Source organism: Pristiophorus japonicus, unplaced genomic scaffold (assembly GCF_044704955.1).
Source record: "Pristiophorus japonicus isolate sPriJap1 unplaced genomic scaffold, sPriJap1.hap1 HAP1_SCAFFOLD_100, whole genome shotgun sequence".
Lineage (NCBI taxonomy): Eukaryota > Metazoa > Chordata > Chondrichthyes > Pristiophoridae > Pristiophorus > Pristiophorus japonicus.
Genome location: NW_027250650.1, coordinates 134,806 through 147,502, shown reverse-complemented (window position 1 = coordinate 147,502; position 12,697 = coordinate 134,806). Strand labels below are relative to the sequence as shown.

Sequence of the window (12,697 nt, the reverse complement as noted above, 5' to 3'; positions counted from 1 at the left end):
ATTAAGGGAGTACAGGATTATGGGCAGCGGGCAGGGAAGTGGAACTGAGTCCATGATCAGATCAGCCATGATCTTTTTGAATGGCGGAGCAGGCCCGAGGGGTCAAATGGCCTACTCCGGCTCCTATTTATTATGTTCTCATGTTCTAACTGAACATTTCTCCCAGTCTAACATTGTCTGTAATGAAATATGTGTCATTTAATAAGCCTCCGGTCCTTGCTCATGTCTGCTGCACATTCCAGAGTTGATTCCGGAGATGAGGGGGTTGACTTATGACGATAAGTTGAGTAGGTTGGACCTAGACACATTGGAGTTCAGAAGAATGAGGTGATCTCAGTGTGGCACTGAAGGACTGTGTCCAGGCTCAAGTTCTGTTCCCCCTGTAAAATCCTCCCCACAGAATGTCCTTTCTCAGCTCCAATCAGGTGATGCTAAACACTCAGGTGGGAAAGACAAATATCCACAGCAATGTGTTGAAAGCAACACTAATTTGTGTGTCTATAACCCAAATATTAAACTCCAATCCAGTTACAGGAGTTATTAACATCAGCGTTACAGGATTTATAAACCCCAACTATCAGAATGAACACGATGCAGTCCAGGATGTGATTACCAGCAGCAATAACAACAGAATCCAACCCCTGCAGTGACTTGTGAACTCGCTGGTGTCTCAGCAGGTTGCCTGACAGAGAGAATCCCTTCCCACACTCAGAGCAGATGAACGGCCTCTCCCCAGTGTGAACTCGCTGGTGTGTCAGCAGGTGGGATGACCGAGTGAATCCCTTCCCACACTCAGAACATTTAAAAGGTCTCTCCCCAGTGTGAAGTCGCTGGTGTTTCAGCAGGTGGGATGATGCAGTGAATTCCTTCCCACAGTCAGAGCAGGTGAACGGCCTCTCCCCAGTGTGAACTCGCTGGTGTATCAGCAGGCTGGATGATGCAGTGAATCTCTTCCCACACTCGGAGCAGGTGAATGGCCTCTCCCCAGTGTGAACTCGCTGGTGTATCAGTAGGTGGGATAACTGAATGAATCCCTTCCCACAGTCGGAGCAGGTGAATGGCCTCTCCCCAGTGTGAACTCGCTGGTGTGTCAGCAGGTGGGATGATGTAGCGAATCTCTTCCCACACTTGGAGCAGGTGAACGGTCTCTCCCCAGTGTGAACTCGCTGGTGTATCAGCAGGTCGGATGACTGAATGAATCCCTTCCCACAGTCGGAGCAGGTGAACGGTCTCTCCCCAGTGTGAACTCGACGATGTGTTTCCAGCTGGGATGGGAGTTGAAACGTTTCCCACAATCCCCACATTTACACGGTTTCTCCCCAGTGTGACTGCACTTGTGTCTCTCCAGGTTGGACGATCGGCTGAAGCCTTGTCCACACACAGAGCACGTGTACCGTTTCTCCCCACTGTGAACGGTGCCTTCTGCTTCCATGGTCAAAAGCTGATGATATTCCAGTCCCGATGTACCGAGTGACTGTCAGATCTTGAGGTGATGTTTGGTTTGAGCTTCCAGTCTACAAATCCTCCCCTTTTAACACCCTGTAAAGTGAATTTCAAACAGGAAAAAGGGAGTGTGTGAGAGAACCCACAAAACCACAAAGGCAGATTGTGAAATTGAGCTTAATGAGTCTGGTCATTTGTGGGGCCGGCACGAGACAAAAGTGACCATGAAAGCTGCCGGATTGTCATAAAAACACATCTGGATCACTGCTGTCCTTCAGGGAAGGGTTCCCACCTCCCTCGACAGGCCCACATGGGAAATTGTTGTTCCCACTGGGCCCAGAATTACTGGGGGTGATACCCAGCAGCTTCTACCCACTCTCCATCCAGCTCAAACTGATGTAACAAACAGACCCACACAGGAGGCCAGTGAGTGACTTCCACATCCAGCACCCACTGATACAGAGCGGCTGGGAATTGCTGGGCCTGCTGTATAAATGTAAGTTGTTGTTTGCCTGGTGTGGGGGAGATGCTGCCCCCGGGGGTTGCTGGGGCCGGGCCCGGTGGCTCTGACTCGGGGCCCGAGAGCCGCGCTTGGCATTGCCCGGGGACCGAGAGCCGCACTCGGTGTTGTCCGGGGACCGAGAGCCGCACTCGGTGTTGTCCGGGGACCGAGAGCCTCACTCGGTGTTGCCCGGGGACTGAGAGCCACACTCGGTGTTGTCCGGGGACTGAGAGCCACACTCGGTGTTGCCCGGGGACTGAGAGCCACACTCGGTGTTGTCCGGGGACTGAGAGCCGCACTCGGTGTTGCCCGGGGAACGAGAGCCACACTCGGTGTTGCCCGGGGACTGAGAACCGCATTCGATGTTGCCCGGGGCCCGGGAGCCGCACTCGGTGTTGCCCGGTGACTGAGAGCCGCACTCGGTGTTGCCCGGGGCCCGGGAGCCGCACTCGGTGTTGCGCGGGGCCCGGGAGCCGCACTCCGTGTTGCCCGGGGACTGAGAGCCGCACTCGGTTAAAAAGAAGGCAGACAAAAAGCAGGAAACTATAGACCAGTTAGCCTAACATCTGTGGTTGGGAAAATGTTGAAGAGTTCATTCTTAAAGAAGCAATAGCACGACATTTGGAAAAGCATAATTCGGTCAGGCAGAGTCAGCATGGATTTATGAAGGGGAAGTTAAGTTTGACAAATTTGCTGGAATTCTTTGAGCATGTAATGAACAGGGTGGATAAAGTGCGTCTTTTGTATTTGGATTCCCAGAAGACATTTGACAAGGTGCCACATAAAAGATTACTGCACAAGATAAAAGTTCACGGGGCTGGGGGTAATATATTAGCATGGATAGAGGATTGGCTAACTAACAGAAAACAGAGAGTTGGGGTAAATGGTTCATTCTTGGGTTGGCAATCAGTGACTAGTGGGGTGCCGCAGGGATCAGTGCTGGGACCCCAGCTATTTACAATCTATATTAACGACTTGGAAGAAGGGACCGACTTTAACGTAGCCAAGTTTGCTGACGATATGAAGATGAGAGGAAAAGCAACGTGTGAGGAGGACACAAATAATCTGTAAAAGGACATAGACAGGCTAAGTGAGTGGGCAAACATTTGGCAGATGGAGTATAATGTTGGAAAGTGTGAGGTCATGCATTATGGCAGAAAAAAATCAAAGAGCAAGTTATTATTTAAATGGAGAGAGATTGCAAAGTGGTGCAGTACAGCGGGACCTGGGGGTACTTGTGCATGAAACACAAAAGGTTAGTATGCATGTGCAGCAAGTGATCAGGAAGGCCAATGCAATCTTGGCCTTTATTGCAAAGGGGCTGGAGTATAAAAGCAGGGAAGTCTTGCTACAGTTACACAGGGTATTGGTGAGGCCACACCTGGAATACTGCGTGCAGTTTTGGTTTCCATATTTATGAAAGGATACACTTGCTTTGCAGGAAGTTGAGAGAAGGTCCACTGGGTTGATTCCGGAGATGAGGGGGTTGACTTATGAGAAAAGGTTGAGGAGGTTGGGCCTCTACTCATTGAATTCAGAAGAACAAATGAGAGGTGATTTATCGAAACGTATAAGATAATGAGGGGGTTTGACAAGGTGGTAGCAGAGAGGATGTTTTCACTGATTGGGGAGACTAGAAATAGGGGACATAATCTTAGAATAAGGGGCCCTCCATTTGAAACTGAGATGAGGAGGAATTTCTTCTCTGAGGGTTGTAAATCTGTGGAATTCGCTCCCTCAGAGAGATGTGGAATCTGGGACATTGAATATATTTAAGACAGAGATAGACAGTGTCTTAACCGATAAGGGAATAAGGGGTTATGGGGAGTGGGCAGGAAAGTGGACCCGAGTCCATGATCGGATCAGCCATGATCGTATTAAATGGTGGAGCAGGCTCGAGGGGCCGTATGGCCTGCTCTTGCTCCTATTTTTTATGTTCTTATTTTCTAATGTAGTCTCGTATGGGAGTGTGGATTTTACTCATATCTGTCCATCTCTGGTATGTGGATGAGGATTTTACTCTGTATGTTAGTTTCTGATACGAGAGCGTGGGTTTTATCCTGTTCCTGTCAATTTCTGGTAATTGCCTGTGGGTTTCATTCTGTATCAAAAAGGGCCACATTACAACATAATTCTAAAAGGATAAAGAGTTTTAAAAAAACAAGCCTGAAGGCTCTGAGTCTCAAAGTGAGGAGCATTGGTAATAAGGTGGACAAATTAACTGCACATATAGCTGTTAATGGATATGATGTAATTCGGATTACAGAGACATGGGTCCAGGGTAACCAAGGCTGGGAACATAATATGCAGGGGTATTCAATATTGAAGAAAGAAAAGAAGGTGGGGTAGAGTTAATGGTTAAAGAGGAGGTTAATGCAATCGTAAGGAAGGACATTGGCTGGGATAATGTGGAATCTGTATGGGTCGAACTGCGAAACAACAAAGGGCAGAAAACGTTTGGTGGTCTGTAAACAAACCCAACTAACAGTAGTAGGGAGGTTGGGGATGGCATCAAAAAGGAAATTAGGGAGGCGTGCAATAAGGGTACAGCAGTTACCATAGGTGACTTTTACCTACATATTGATTGGGCTAACCAAACCGGTAGCAATATTGTAGAGGAGGATTTCCTGGAGTGTATAAGGGATGGTTTTCTTGACCAATATGTCGAGGAACCAACTGGAGAGCCGGCCATCCTAGACTGGGTCTTGTGTAACGAGAGAGGATTAATTAGCAATTAGTCGTGCGTGGCCCCATAGGGAAAAGTGGCCATAATATGGTAGAATTCTTCATTAAGATGGAGAGCGACACAGTTAACTCAGAGACTGGGGTCCTGAACTTGAAGGAAACTTCGATGGTATGAGACGTGATTTGGCTGGGATAAACAGGCGAATAATACTTAAAGGGTTGATGGTGGATTGGCAATGGCAGACATTTAAAGATCACATGGATGAATTAAAACTATTATACATCCCTGTCTGGCGTAAAAATAAAACATGAAAGGTGGCTCAACCGTGGCTAACCAAGGAAATTAGGGACACTGGCACATAAATTGGCCTGAAAAAGCAGCAAACCTGAGGACTGGGAGCAATTTAGAATTCAGCAGAGGAGGACTAAGAGTTTAATAAGGAGGGGGAAAATAGAATATGAGAGTAGGCTTGCAGGGAACATAAAAAACTGACTGCAAAAGCTTCTAAAGATATGTGAAGAGAAAAAGATTAGTGAAATCTAATATCGGTCCCTTGCAGTCAGAATCAGGTGAATTTATAATGGGGAACAAGTAAATGGCAGACCAATTGAACAAATGCTTTGGTTCTGTCTTCACTAAGGAAGACACGAATAACCTGCCGAAAATACTAGGGGACCGAGGGTCTCGCGGGAAAGATGAACTGAGGGAAATCCTTATTAGTCAGGAAATGGTTGTAGGGAAACTGATGGGACTGAAGGCCGATAAATCCTTAGGGTCTGATAGTCTGCATCCCAGAGTAGTTAAAGAAGTGGCCCTAGAAATAGTAGATGTATTGGTGGTCATTTTCCAACATTCTATAGATTCTGGATCAGTACCTATGGATTGGAGGGTAGCTAATGTAACCCCACTTTTTAAAAAAGTAGGGAGAGAGAAAACAGGGAATTATAGACCGGTTAGCCTGACATTGGTGGTGGGGAAAATGCTGGAATCAATTATTAAAGATGTAATAGCAGAGCATTTGGAAAGCAGTGACAGGATCGGTCCAAGTCAGCATGGATTTATGAAAGGGAAATCATGCTTGACAAATCTTCTTGAGTTTTTTGTGGATGTAACTAGTAGAGTGGATAAGGGAGAACCAGTGGATGTGGTGCATTTGGAATTAAAAAAAGGCTTTTGACAACGTCCCACACCAGAGATTAGTGTGCAAAATTAAGGTACATAGTATTGGGGGTAATGTATTGATGTGGAGGGAGAACTGCTTGGCAGACAGGAAGCAAAGAGTGGGAATAAACGTGTCCTTTTCAGAATGGCAGGCATTGACTAGTGGGGTGCCGTAAGGTTCAGTGCTGGGATCTCATTAATTTACAACATCCATTAATTATTTAGATGAGGGAATTTAACGTAATATCTACAAATTTGCAGATGACACTAAGCTGGGTGGCAGTGTGAGCTGTGAGTAGGATGCTAAGAGGCTGCAGGGTGACTTGGATAGGTTAGGTGAATGGGCAATTGCATGGCAGATGCAGCATAATGTGGATAAATGTGAGGTTATTCACTTTGGGTGCAAAAACAGGAAGGCAGATTATCTGAATGGTGACAGATTAGTAAAATGGGAGGTGCAAAGAGACCTGGGTGTCATGGTACATCAGTCACTGAAGGTAGGCATGCAGGTCCAGCAGGCAGTAAAGAAAGCAACTGGCATGTTGGCCTTCATAGCAAGGCGATTTGAGTATACGAGCAGGGAAGTCTTACTGCAATTGTACAGGGCCTTGCTGAGACCACACTTTGAGTATTGTGTGCAGTTTTGGTCTCTTAATCTGAGCAAGGACGTGCTTGCTATTGAGGGAGTGCAGCGAAGGTTCACCAGACTAATTCCCGGGATGGCAGGACTGACATATGAAGAAAGACTGGATCGGCTAGGCTTACACTCACTGGAATTTAGAAGAATGAGAGGGGATCTCATAGCAACATATAAAATTATGACGGAACTGGACAGGTTAGAGGCAGGAAGAATGTTCCTGATGTTGGGGAAGTCCAGAATCAGGGGTCACAGTCTAAGGATAAGGGGTAAGCCTTATCGGACTGAAATGAGGAGAAACTTTTTCACCCAGAGTGGTAAACCTGTGAAGTTCTCTACCACAGAAAGTTGTGGAGTACTGTTTGTTGGATTTATTCAAGAGGGAGTTAGATGTGGCCCTTACGGCTAAGGGGCTCAGGGGGTATGGAGAGAAAGCGGGAGTGGGGTACTGAAGTTGCATGATGAGCCATGATCATATAGAATGGTGGTGCAGGCTAGAAGGGCCGAATGGCCTGCTCCTGCACCTATTTTCAATGTTTCAATGTATCTTTCCATTCTTGGTGAGTGAGTGTGTATTTTGTGCTGTATCTGTCCATCTCTGTGATGTGAATGTGAGCTCTACTCCATACCCATCATTCTCCAGTATGTTAGTATTGTTTTACTGTGTACCCCCAATCTTTTAAAGTATTGGTTTTACTTTCTAACTGTCAATTTGTGTTATGGAGGTGAGTGTTTATGCTGAAACTGTCGGTCTCTGGTAAATGAGTCTGAGTTTCACTCTGTATCTATCTGTGTCTGCTATGTGAGTGTGGGCCTTTCTCTGTATCTCCATTTCTGTTATGGGAGTCTAGGTTTTATTCTGTACCCGTCAATTTCTGATATGTGATTGTGGGCCTTAGTCTACAACTGCCAGTTTCTGTTTAATTGCGAGTGGGCTTTCCTTTGTACCTTTCAGTTTCTGGAATGAAAGAGAGCTCTTTACCTTGTACCTGTCAATTACTGGTTTGTGAGTCTGGGCATGTCACTTTATGTCAATTTATGTTATGGGAATATGGATTGTAATAAGTCAGCCTCTGATGTGTGTGAGTGTGGGTTTTATACTGTATTTCTCAGTCTCTCATATGCAAATGTGTGTATTTTTCTGTAACTGTCGGGTTTTGTTGTGTGTTCAGGTTTAATCTGTGCTTCTCAGTTTCTGCTATGTTAGACTGTACCTATTTGTTCCTGCTTCTGGATTGTATGTTTTAGACTGTACCTGTCAGTTGCTGCTATGTGAGTGTAGAATTTACTCTGTATCTGCTTGTCTCTGGTATGTGAACATGAGAATCAATTGAACTTTTAACCTGTATTTCTCTGATATGTGTGAAGATTTTGCCTTCTACCTGTCATTGTTCAGATATGTGTGTGTGGGTTTTATTCTGCCCCTATCAGTTTCTGCGATGCAAGTAAACATTTTACTGACTGCCTTTCAGTTTTTCGATATGTGCTCATGGGATTTACACTTTACCTGTCAATCTCTGGTATGCAAGTGGGAATTTTATTCTGTTACTGTCACTTTCATATATGTGGGTGTGTGTTGTATACTGTATCTGTCAGTCTGTGGTACGGGAATGTGCGGTTTATTCTGCACCTGTCATCTTCTGGTATGTTCGGGGGGTTTAAATACTGAATCTGTCAGATTCTGAAACATGAATATGGCTTTTGCTCTGTACCCATCAGCTTCTGATATGCTAATGTGGTTTATACTTTCTGTTTGACATTTTTTCTGATAGATGATTGTCTTTTATTCTCTACCTGCCAGTTTCTGGCAAGTGAGTGTTGGTGTTTAATGTACCTGTCAGTGTGATCTGTTTTAATGGTGAAACAGCATGTGATTCTACTGCTCCATGTGGCTGTAAGATTCACAATGTAACTCTGCCACTTCGGATCACTGTGGGACTGACAGCTTCTGTAGTCTGTGACAATAGACTTGAGGCCAGTTATGTGTGTCTGCGCTCTGTGAGTGATAATCTACTTACTGTGTGTGAGAAGGAGCTGCCTGCACTGTTCCTTGTGTTCTGGGTGGAGGAAAGATCACATTTGTTCTGGCTGGTTGAATAATATTGCTGTGAGAATAATAATACGAGAACATTATTAGTTCTAAGATATGGATGCAGGAGAGAATATGATGTAGCTGAGGGAGGGACAATGTAGCTCTCAATCACCAGCAACACGGTTTTGGAGAACTCAGCTCACCGAAACAATATAACCCGTCTTTAAAATATCTTCTCCCACACTCCTCTCCTGTTGCCTGCAATAGATGCACCTTGTGAAACTCCCCACATCCTCACTGTCAGGCTGTTTCCCCCGGACTCAATGCTGATCTCTGAGCCCATCTGCGGACACGCTCCCAAAGTGCTGTGCTGCTGTAAGGAGGCTGCTCCTCGCTGCCTTACCCCGGGGCTACTGTGTCACCATTCCTGGCTGTTTTAAACCATTTTCTTCTGCTCACTGATTGAATGGCGATTACAGGCAGTGCTGGGGGAGGGGAGGGTGCATGTGCTCTTCTGGTCACTGGGAATTGATACAGGGGGTGGGGCTGAACCGTGCATGCGCAGCTCTCTGCAATAATTCAGCCTGTTAAAATCAAAGTGCACTTTTCCCAATTTACTTTTATCAGAATCTGAGCAAAGGAACTGGACCTGGGGGAAAGGACAGAGAATGATTAAAGCTGGGAGCTTTGTCCCTTGGAGCTGCTCAATTTGAGATCATTCCGTGCAGGGTGTTTCTCTCCATGAGCCCATCTTCACAAAGCAATCCTGCAGCAACATCGGAGGGATGAGGGAGTGGGAGTGTTTGCTGGGACCGTGCAGGAGTTAATATCTAACAGAAACAATCTGAGATCAGTTTAATTAGAGTAAAACACTCGGTCACTGAGAGTAATACCGAAGTGTATAATCAAGGGGCTTTCATGAGGCAGGAACTTAATACAATCACTATTCATTATGAAGTAGAACTCGGTAAAATAATGGGACTAAAGGCAGACAAGTCACCTTGCCCTGATGGCTTACATCGTAAGGTCTTAAGAGAAGTGGCTGCAAAGATGGTGGACACATTAGTTGTAATCTACCAAAATTCCCTGGATTCTGGGGTGGTCCCAACAGATTGGAAACCAAAAATGTAATGCCTCTATTTAAAAAAGGAGGCAGACAAAAAGCAGGAAACTATAGACCAGTTGGCCTAACATCTGTCATTGGGAAAATGCTGGAGACCATTATTAAGGAAGCAGTCGCGGGACATTTGGAAAAGCACGATTCAATCCAGCAGAGTCAGTATGGCTTTATGAAAGGGAAATCATGTTTGATAAATTTGCTGGAGTCCTTTGATGATGTAAGAAGCAGAATAGATAAGGGGGAACCAGTGGATGTGGTGTATTTGGATTTCCAGAAGGCATTTGATAAGGTACCACATAAGAGGTTACTGCACAAGATAAACCTCATAGTGTTGGGGGCAGTATATTAGCATGGAGAGAGGATTGGTTAACTAACAGAAAACAGAGAGTCAGGATAAATGGGTCTTTTTCCGGTTGGCAAATGGTGACTAGTGGGGTGCCGCTGGTATCGGTGCTCGTTCCTCAACTATTTACAATCTATATTAATGACTTGGAAGAAGGGACCGAGTGTAATAGAGCCAAGTTTGCCGATGATACAAAGATGGGGGGGAAAGCAAATCGAGAACACGAAAAATCTGCAAAGGGATATCGACAGGCGAAATGAGTGGGCAAAAATTTGTCAGATGTAGTATAATATGGGAAAATGTGAGGTTATCCACTTTGACAGAAATAATAGAAAAGCAAATTATAATTTAAATGGAGAAAAATTGCAATGTGCTGCAGGACAGAGAGACCTGAGGATGTTTGTGCATAAAACACAAAAAGTTAATGTGCAGGTACAGCAAGTAATCAGGAAGGCAAATGGAACATTGGCCTTTATTGCAAGGGGGATAAAGCAGAGAAGTCCTGCTACAACTGTACAGGGTATTGGTGAGACCACACCCAGAATACTGCATGCAGTTTGGTCTCTGTATTTAAGGAAGGATATACTTGCATTGGAGGCTGTTCAGAGGTTAATTCTGGCGATGAGGGGATTGTCTTATGAGGATAGGTTGAGTAGGTTGGTCCGATACACATTGGAGTTCAAAAGAATGAGAGGTGATCTTATTGAAACATATAACGAGGGAACTGGACAAGGTGGATCCAGAGAGGATATTTCCACTCAGGGTAAACTAAAACTAGTGTGCACAGTCTCAGAATAAGGGGCCACCCATTTAAAACTGAGATGAGGAGAAATTTATTCGCTCAGATAGTTGTAAATCTGTGGAATTCTCTGCCCGAGAGCTGTGGAGGCTTGGTCATTGAATGTATTTAAGGCAGAGATAGACAGATTTTTGACGATAAGGGATTAAAGGGTGATGTGGAGCGGGCAGGGAAGTGGAGGTGATTCCATGATCAGATCAGCCATCATCTTATTGAATGGCAGAGCAGGATCCAGGGGCCAAATGATCCACTCCTGCTCCTATTTCTTAGGTTATTATGTTCTTATGAGATGTACATGGGACTGTACATGGGGACTGTAACCCTGGGACTGTACATGGGAACTCTAACCCTGGGACTGTACATGGGGACTCTAACGCTGGGACTGTACATGGGGACTCTAACCCTGGGACTGTACCTGGGGACTCTAACCCTGGGAGTGTACATGGGGACTCTAACCCTGGGACTGTACATGGGGACTCTAACCCTGGGACTGTACATGGGGACTCTAACCCTGGGACTGTACATGGGGACTCTAACCCTGGGACTGTACATGGGGACTCTAACACTGGGACTGTACATGGGGACTCTAACCCTGGGACTGTACATGGGGACTCTAACCCTGGGACTGTACATGGGGACTCTAACCCTGGGACTGTACATGGGAACTCTAACCCTGGGACTGTACATGGGAACTCTAACCCTGGGACTGTACATGGGGACTCTAACCTTGGGACTGTACATGGGGACTCTAACCCTGGGACTGTACATGGGGACTCTAACCCTGGGACTGTACATGGGGACTCTAACCCTGGGAGTGAACAGCTCTGGGGCTTTCCTGTTACAATTGTCTGGGATGTAACCAGAAGCTGAGCACTGAGCAGCGCCTCTCGGAGATGGTGAGAAATCCGAGGTGTCAGAATATAACTCAGCTGTTACTTTACCAAGATGGCAGCGCATGCGCTTTGCTGCTCACTGAACAAAGATGTCGGAGGACTGACCCTGCCTTCCTGTACAAAGATGGCCGCCGTTACCCTGGGCCTGTGACCGGGAGAAAGCCTCGAGGCTGCAGCCGCCGATATTCCGGTTGTTATCCCGGGCTGCCGGCGGCCACCAGGTGTTTATGAAGCCTCCCCGGCTCCCCGCTGGTCCTTTACTCACCTCCGCCCCGCGCATATTGAGCTGCTTTACGGAACACATTTCACCACAGCCGCTCCGCCATTACACGCACCGCGCATGCTCCGATTACAGCCAGGTCTCGCGCCTGCGCACTGGACCCCTGTAGTCTGGGGTCGGCACATTCTCTATTGCCGGGAATGCTGGGTAAATAGGAACAGCCAATCAGTGAATAGGACAGGATTTACTGGGCTCCCATTGGGCACTGAACCATGTTCATTCTGGCACTGAGACTTTGTTTCTGCTGCTCAGCAAAACCCTGTCCCTGAGCTGGAGATTAATGTTCTGTCTCAATATTGTTTCAAACACCCTGTGTCCAATATTTCATTTCTCCATAACCATCATCATCATCACAGGCAGTCCCTGGAAGCGAGGATGACTTGCTTCCATGCCCAAAAAGAATAAGTTCACAGGTGTTTTAATGAAGGACGTAATATTGCAGATCCCGAGCTACATTTTGAAGGGTGGAACCTGCCTGTGTTTGGATTTTGCACACCAGCCACACTGGCTTGTCAGAGCTCGGTCTTGGTCCAGTGGCAAGGATTAACCCAGGCGACTGCAGACCAGCTATGCTGCACGGACTGAGCACAAATATACCAGTTTGGGCTGGGCCATGCTCCCCCTAGGCCCTTGCCCCTTCTGGGCCCCAGTCTCATGCCTCTCCTGGGCCCCGGTCACGTCCTTCTATAATCTATTGCCGCTCCTTCACCCCTCCTGCTGTGCCTGCCCGCACTGCAATTAGCGACGTGACTTTGCAGCCGTCACCATCCTACAATGGAATGCCACCGCCGCACCCTGCTC

At 46.5% G+C, this 12,697-nt stretch overlaps 1 long non-coding RNA gene across 1 annotated transcript; it reads right to left on the bottom strand.

Moving 5' to 3' along the window:
* Window positions 1–1,303: 1,303 nt before the first annotated feature.
* On the bottom strand, window positions 1,304–11,946 carry LOC139241239 (uncharacterized). The gene is made up of 3 exons (XR_011588829.1): window positions 11,882–11,946; window positions 8,448–8,534; window positions 1,304–1,539 (listed from the first exon to the last, which is right to left on the bottom strand). It is a non-coding gene; the product is annotated as an uncharacterized lncRNA (long non-coding RNA).
* Window positions 11,947–12,697: the final 751 nt, after the last annotated feature.